A 9,480-nucleotide genomic window follows, 5' to 3' on the forward strand; every position below is an offset into this window, starting at 1 on the left:
GAAATAGAGAATAATTGGAAAGAATAAAGAAAGAGAAAAAAGTCACTTACAACTAAATAATACAAAAATGAAGGACCCGCCCCCAAATCAAGACCCTCATATTTACAAAAACTCTTGAGGAGATCATGTAGGTGATATGTTACAGGACAAAATTTATGATGAAAAGCTGTTATTTTCCCCTAAAAATTAAGGAAATTATTCTATAGATTGATTGTTAGTTGCTTAACGTCCAGAGGCAAATATGTCATGCATGTTCGGCACGATTATTTGATAGATAAATCTTACTTTTTGATATTCGAATTCAAGGGACCAAACAAGAATCATTTTGTAGATATTATGTTGGACTCTGAACGGCGATGGTACTCCGAACCGCGGTGGTTAAGCTGAAGTGCTATGGTCCGCGCTGAAGTGCGTTGGTTTACACTCTGAAGCGCGATGGTGACATTATGACGCTAACTTGTTGATTACTACGCTACAGTGCGTTGGCTGTTACGCTGAAGTGCGATGGTCTGACTGTGACGTTGACGTTTTTTAAAAATTGTTATGATGATGTTGACTTTGATTGTTACGATGAAGTGCGGCGGTCTAACTGAGCCGTTAATGTTGATCGTTACGATGTAGTGCAATGGTATAACAGTGACGTTGACGTTGATTGTTACGATGAAGTGCGATGGTGTCTACTAGCTAAAATGCGATGATCGGCAGTCAGTGGTGGTTCGAGTAGAAGAAGAAGTCTTTTTATGGAGTATGCAAGTGCGATAAAAAAAAAAAAAAGGATTCAGCATTTGGTCTACAGTACTAAGCAGCTCATTTTATAAAATATAACTTGTTATCGTCATGACAGAGCTTAGAAATTGCTCACACCAATCATTCATCCATTTATCTGATGTCGAAACAGTGTCCAAGAAATATAAACCACAAAGTACATTTATGCTTGACTTATAGCGAGACGTGTCGATTGTTCCAGCAAAAACTTGAAAATAAGCTGCTTCTCCGCTACTTATCAGGAGAAATTGAAAAGTACACATAGGAACCATAAAATTGAGAATGGAAATGGGGAATGTGTCAAAGAGACAACAACCCGACCGAAGAGCAGAAAACAGCCGAAGGCCACCAATGGGTCTTCAACACAGCGAGAAAATCCCGCACCCGGAAGCGGGCTTCACCTGGCCCCAGAACAAACATGTGTACTAGTTCAATGAAAATGGACGTCACACTAAACTCCAAAACATATAAATGAACTAAAATTAAAAAACATACAAGACTAACAAAGGCCAGAGGCTCCTGACTTGGAACAGGCGCAAAAATGCGGCGGGGTTAAACATGTTTTGTGAGATCTCAACCCTCCCCCTATACCTCTAGCCAATGTAGAATAAACAAACATACAACAATACGCACAGTAAAACTCAGTTTAAAAGAAGTCCAATTCTGATGTCAGAATAGGTAACAAAAGAAACTAAGCAAAATGACAATGGTACATAAATTAACAAAGGACTACTAGCAGTTACTGACATGCCAGCTCATGCATCATAAATTTATACCTTGTATTTTTGTAGAGTTTAAAGTAGAAGACATACTCAAAGAAGTCAACGAAGACAGATTTTATCTAGTCCACTGGGAAGGATTTTCCCATGATGACGATTCTTGGGAACCTGAAATCTATATACCATCAAATTGAGTTGGGACTATTTTATGATAAGAAAATGAAAAATATTTAGTTTCTCTGTCAAATTCTGTTTTCTTGTTCTAACTAGACCTAAATTAAACTGATTGAAAGATTATGTCTTCATCATATGAAAATCAAGCACAATCCCTCCCGTTATGGGTTTACTATCATACCATCATACAATATATCAAAAGAACATAACCCGTATCATGCCAACAACTGGTTTTAGAATAAATGTGTTTATTTTTGATGTAAAGACCCTATGAATGAATCAATATTAATACCAAAATATGCCATCTTTAATGACATGACAACAGTATCGTAACTATATCCCTTCTGTATAAGTCTGTGTTTAAAGGTTTTGTTAACTTTTGAGGTGAATGTTTACCAGTCTGGTTTATTTCGGCCTAACCTGTTGCAGAAGAATAGTACTGTTAACACAATAAAATTGGGCTTATAGTGCCTATTTATTAAATAGCAGGATTCATCTCAAGAATAAAACAACTTATTAGTATCTCGACTTGATATAACGAAAACATTGCTAATAATTAATTTAATTAGTAAATTGTCCACACAAAATCATGTGAATAGATATAAGAAGATGTGGTATGAGTGCCAATGAGACAACTCTCCATCCAAGTCAAAATTTATAAAAGTAAACCATTATAGGTCACAGTACGGTCTTCAACACGGAGCATTGGCTCATACCGAACAGTAAGCTATAAAGGGCCCCAAAAAATTACTAGTGTAAAACCATTCAAACGGGAAAACCAACGGTCTAATCTATATAAAAAACGAGAAACGAGAAACACTAATGAACCACATCAACAAACGACAACTACTGAACATCAGATTCCTGACTTAGGACAGGTGCAAACAAATGCAGCGGGTTTAAACGTTTTAATGGTACCAAACCTTCACCCTTTTTCTGAAACAATAGTGTAACATCACAACATAGAAAGACACACTATAAAATATCAACTGAAATAGCTTAACTCAATCAAAGGACATATTAACACCATTGAACATACACTGAACAAATAAATTTGACCTATGACACAATGTAAATACAAAATACAAAGCATACTTGAAGAGAAGTCAAAATTAATATTTAGGTCAATACAGTTTATTTGTCGAACAAAAAGTTTGAGGCATACTTCCGGAAACTAGTTTCGCCTTCCTGCAGACCAAGTTCATCTTTCAGTCGCTTTGTTCCCCATGATTTGCTGCCTGACTTGGTTTTATATATATTTTCATAACCTCCACATGCGGAGGCGGATTTAGCGGGAGGGGCTTGGGCCCCTCTAGTGGGGCTACACAAATAGTTTATGCATATGCTTTTTACATGTTCTACTTCTAACGTTGTCTAGTTTGGGAGCCCTTTCGTTTTCAAAATCCGAGATCCACATCTGGTCTACACTGCTCAAAACTGTTCCTGCCAATGTGTAAGTAACGTAAACGCCAACGTTTGTAATTTTAGGAATAAATATATTTTAGGAATAACTATATTTTAGGAATAACTATATTTTAGCATTTTTTATTTTTTACAAAAAAATATTATCGTTTGCATTATCGATTCCTAAATGTCATTCGTCATGCATTCAAATATCAGCTTTGCACATATCTTGCGGCATGGACCATCGGAGTTAAGCGAAAGGACCATATCGTACTTTGGCGCGGACCATCGAACTTACTTTTTGATTTTCGAATTCAAGGGACCAAACAAGAGGCCTTATCAGACAACCAAGCTAATCTAAGGATATTATTTGATAAATATATCTTACTTTTTGATTTTCGAAATCAAGGGACCAAACAAGAGGCCTTATCAGACCCCTTTCTTTTCTGATGTTCCCTCCAGTTGACTCATTTTGCATATTGCCATAATCAATCTAATTAAAATTAGAATGTTTTCTCGTCCTGAAATTTGTAAAATAGTGAACTTCTTTAATCGTTTCAAAATTATATACGTTCTTGTTATTACATGAATATTAGTTGTGACGTCATAAAAATGTTGAATTTGCATATTTTACCGGAAAAATTAAATATGTGCCAATTATAAGGCCTTACCGAAAACGATATTTTGTCCACATTTAAGTCTTTGTATAAGACATCCAGTATCAAAATATTTTATGGGGTAAGGACTTGGCTTATACTTACGCTGATGCCGGCAACAGCACTCTTACGTTTCACTTTCGTGAATTTCGTCGCACGCAGGACAATAATGTTTACTTAGAAGCACTTAATATTACCCTCTGCAATTTTGGATGGTTCATTTGCGCATCTTCTTGAACGTAAGTCAGGCTACATTTACCGCAATTGTTTCATTCGGAAATCCTAGATTGTGTATGTATGTATCTCGGGTTTTAATAGTACACAAGTTTAAGCTTTCTAAAAAAAAACTTCGGAGTGCTTCGCAGTATAAAGTAAGATGAGGTTTATGTTGTCGTTTAAGTATGGGGAAGGTGTTGTATTATCTCGTTTGAGTATATAATCATAAGTGCAGTATTAATCATCGTCTTAGACGGAACATTATAAGGTATCATCGTCTTAGACGGAACATTATAAGGTATCTTCGTCTTAGATGGAACATTATAAGGTATCATCGTCTTAGACGGAACATTATAAGGTATCATCGTCTTAGACGGAACATTATAAGGTATCATCGTCTTAGATGGAACATTATAAGGTATCATCGTCTTAGACGGAACATTATAAGGTATCATCGTCTTAGACGGAACATTATAAGGTATCATCGTCTTAGACGGAACATTATAAGGTATCTTCGTCTTAGATGGAACATTATAAGGTATCATCGTCTTAGACGGAACATTATAAGGTATCATCGTCTTAGACGGAACATTATAAGGTATCATCGTCTTAGATGGAACATTATAAGGTATCATCGTCTTAGACGGAACATTATAAGGTATAACATTGTCCCTCCGTTAGGATGAACAGTAATAGTCTCATTTCGATTTAATATTCTTTTGTGGTGATATTTCAGAGTTATTAACCGTTTGTTCATCTATTAAGCACTAACTCCAACATTTCATAAAAACCTTACACTTTTTTGTTGGGATTTATAAATTTAAGCCCCCTTTCGACTTTGACAATTAACTTTCTCGGTTGGCTTTCCTGTCTTTCCTGAGTTACGGTAATTAAACTGTCGGATTAAAGTAAAATTTTCACATGTACAATAAATTAAGTATGCATGATTGTTGGAATTAGTGACAGTAAGATACCGTTAGATTCTTAATATTTCTGTTCTGTCATTCCAGAGTTATGGGACTTTTACCATCAGGTTATTAAAGGCCTTGCATTAATTATTTCTAGTAGAAAGTTAACTTGAAAAGGCTAAACTATTCATTGATTGAGTATCGTTTACCCCGTGAATTACCCCTATTTACTCTTAAATTTATGCACTTTCCCGTGATTCGAGGTTTACACACACATTGGTGCTGTACTTTTTGAGTGCACGTTCGAGACCAATATAAAAATAAGGAGATGTGGAATGGTTCAAATAAAGTGGATGTAAGCAATTATAGGCAACCGTACAGCATTCATCAATGAAAAAACCCATACCATATTGATAAATAAATATAAGATATTTATTTGTTATTGTTCAACTATCATATTAAACAATCAATGCAGACTTTCTAAATTGATTGTTTAATATGCTAGTTAAACTAAAAATTAAATATCTTATATTTATTTATCAATCAGAATTTACTAAACGCATCTGTGAACATAACTATTTCTCCTTTTGTATATAACTACAATGACTGGTGATATATTAAAAAATATCATACATATGAAGACGAATCCTGTTTGAATTCTTTTACGCTAGTCATTTTGGGGCCTTTTATAGCTTGCTGTTCGGTGTGAGCCAAGGCTCCCTGTTGAAGGCCGTACTTTGACCTATAATTGTTTACTTGGATGGAGAGTTGTCTCATTGGCACTCATGCCACATCTTCTTATTTCTAATTAAGCAAAGGGAACGCGTATTAAAAATATTTTTTGAAGCGCTCATCCAACAATACGTATCCAAAGCGAACAAGAAATAATTATTGTTTATTGGGTCTTGAATACCCATACTGTAATTTGATGTTTTCTCCTGTGCGAAACAAGTTCCAAATTCTAACATTCTAGCCAATAGAACCTTAGCCAAATCAGAAAGCAACCAATCAGAACCGGTATGTGTTATGCAATAATTCCAAAATGGCGTGCATATATAATAAACAATACAAACAGCTCAGAGTCTGAAAAGCCCATATTTATCTTACTTGACAAGACTGGACATAATCCCGACAGTATTTAACTGTACTTGACTTTGGTCTAAACCTTACTTAATAAGTCTAATTCGGTTCTTGATAATCTTAGACCAGTCTCGACCAGTCTTGATAGTCGAGACTGAGTCGATACTGGTCAAGACTGAGTCAAGACTGGTCGAGCATTTTGCATGCAAAAGGAGATGTTGAATGATTGCTTGTGCGAGAGCTTACTAATGTTAGTTTTTATTACTCTGGAGGATAGTTTTGAAAAATTTGTAAAGCAGATGACCAGTGATATGTACCACTTGTCACAGTCGCAACACGGTCCTCTTTTCCTCGATTTTGACATCACCGAATGCGACCTATCACCGTCGGAATACCTACTTGCAACGAACAAAACTGCGGCAGCCACCAGTCGTGTAAGACTACATAAAAAAAGAGCTCCAGAACATAGAAAACAAATAATTCTTCATGATTACTCTCAATACAATATTTTGTAACATTAGTATGACCAAGGGTGCGTGCATGCGGGGCCTTTTATACTGCATTCAATGGGATCATATAAGATATGACCCCTGAGGCATTACTTTCTATAGATATAAGAAGATGTGGTATGAGTGCCAATGAGACAACTCTCCATCCTATGTTTGTTTGTTGTTTGATATTGTCTTTCACTTCTTTTGTTATTTGTTATTTCCTATCTCTGTTTATACTATCAATGTGACACTCAATGAACAATGAAATTTTCAGCATAAAAACGTTAAAAGTGGAATAAGTATGCGAAGTCATATGTTATAGGACTAGCATGTTTATTGATATAACTGGTCTGTTGCAGGATCCGAGGAAAAGAGCGGGAGTGGAATTATGTAACATATATAACATTTTAACGGTTGTATGCAAACACTTATGTTTTTTTTTCGATCAAAAGAGAATCCGCCACTGTGTTATCTCATTGTCAATCATCACAACATCTCCTTATTGTCAATCCTAACAACATCTACTCATTGTCAATCCTAACAACAGCATCTCATTGTCAATCATAACAACATCTCGTCATTGTCAATCATCGCAACATCTCCTCATTGTCGATCATAACAGCATCTCCTCATTGTCAATAATAACAACATCTCATTGTCGATCATAACAACATCTCCTTATTGTCAATCATAACAAGATCTCCTCATTGTCAATTATAACAACATCTCCTCGTTGTCAATCATAACAGCATCTCGGCATTGTCAATCATAACAACATCTCCTTATTATCAATCGTAACAACATCTCCCAATTGTCAATCATAACAACATCTCTTCATTGTCAATCATCGCAACACTCTTTATTGTCAATCATACCAGCATCTCATCATTTTCAATCATAACAACATCTCCTCATTGTCAATCATAACAGCATCTCGTCATTGTCAATCATCGCAACATCTCCTCATTGTCGATCATAACAGCATCTCCTCATTGTCAATCATAACAACATCTCATTGTCGATCATAACAACATCTCCTTATTGTCAATCATAACAACATCTCCTCATGGTCAATTATAACAACATCTCCTCGTTGTCAATCATAACAGCATCTCGGCATTGTCAATCATAACAACATCTCCTTATTATCAATCGTAACAACATCTCCCAATTGTCAATCATAACAACATCTCTTCATTGTCAATTATCGCAACATCTCTTTATTGTCAATCATACCAGCATCTCATCATTTTCAATCATAACAACATCTCCTCATTGTCAATCATAACAACATCTCCTCATTGTCAATCATAACAACATCTCCCATTGTCAATCATAACAACATCTCCTCATTGTCAATCATAACAACATCTCCTCATTGTCAATCATAACAACATCTCATTGTCAATCATAACAACATCTCCTTATTATCAATCGTAACAACATCTCCCAATTGTCAATCATAACAACATCTCTTCATTGTCAATCATCGCAACATCTCTTTATTGTCAATCATACCAGCATCTCATCATTTTCAATCATAACAACATCTCATTGTCAATCATAACAACATCTCCTCATTGTCAATCATAACAACATCTCCCATTGTCAATCATAACAACATCTCCTCATTGTCAATCATAACAACATCTCCCATTGTCAATCATAACAACATCTCCTCATTGTCAATCATAACAACATCTCCCCATTGTCATTCACATCTCCTCATTGTAAATCATAACAACATCTCCCATTGTCAATCATAACAACATCTCCTCATTATCAATTATAACAACATCTCCCCATTGTCATTCATAACAACATCTCCTCATTGTCAATCATAACAGCATCTCGGCATTGTCAATCATAAGAACATCTCCTTATTATCAATCGTAACAACATCTCCCAATTGTCAATCATAACAACATCTCTTCATTGTCAATCATCGCAACATCTCATCATTGTCGATCATAACAGCATCTCCTCATTGTCAATAATAACAACATCTCATTGTCGATCATAACAACATCTCCTTATTGTCAATCATAACAACATCTCCTCATTGTCATTTATAACAACATCTCCTCGTTGTCAATCATAACAGCATCTCGGCATTGTCAATCATAACAACATCTCCTTATTATCAATCGTAACAACATCTCCCAATTGTCAATCATAACAACATCTCTTCATTGTCAATCATCGCAACATCATTTTATTGTCAATCATACCAGCATCTCATCATTTTCAATCATAACAACATCTCCTCATTGTCAATCATAACAACATCTCCTCATTGTCAATCATAACAACATCTCCTCATTGTCAATAATAACAACATCTCCTCATTGTCAATCATAACAACATCTCTTATTGTCAATCATAACAACATCTCCTCATTGTCAATCATAACATCTCCTCATTGTCAATCATAACAACATCTCCCCATTGTCAATAATAACAACATCTCCTCATTGTCAATCATAAAAACATCTCCTCATTGCCAATAAAAACAACATCTCCTCAGTGTCGATCATAACAACATCTCCTCATTGTCAATAATAACAACATCTCATTGTCAATGATAACATCTCCCCATTGTCGATCATAACAACATCTCATTGTCAATAATAACATCTCCTCATTGTCAATCATAACAACATCTCCTCATTGTCATTCATAACAACATCTCATTGTCGATCATAACAACATCTCCTCATTGTCGATTATAACAACATCTCCTCATTGTCGATTATAACAACATCTCCTCGTTTGTCAATCATAACAACATCTCCCCATTGTCAATAATAACAACATCTCCTCATTGTCGATCATAACAGCATCTCGTCATTGATAACAAAAAGATACGAGCAGTGTTCTTTGCATATAAGTGTTTCAGTTGAGGATCAAGGCAGTGCATTTAACATGTACATGTAAGCGTTCAGTTGAGCAAGGCAGTGAGTGCCCTTCACACGTTAGTGCTTCAGTTGAGGTTAACAATACAGTGGCGGATCCGGGGGGTCCGGGGATAGGAACCCCCCTTTTTTTGACGATCAATGCTTTTGAA

Source organism: Mytilus californianus, unplaced genomic scaffold (genome assembly GCF_021869535.1).
Source record: "Mytilus californianus isolate M0D057914Y unplaced genomic scaffold, xbMytCali1.0.p SCAF_4, whole genome shotgun sequence".
Classification (NCBI taxonomy): Eukaryota; Metazoa; Mollusca; class Bivalvia; order Mytilida; family Mytilidae; genus Mytilus; species Mytilus californianus.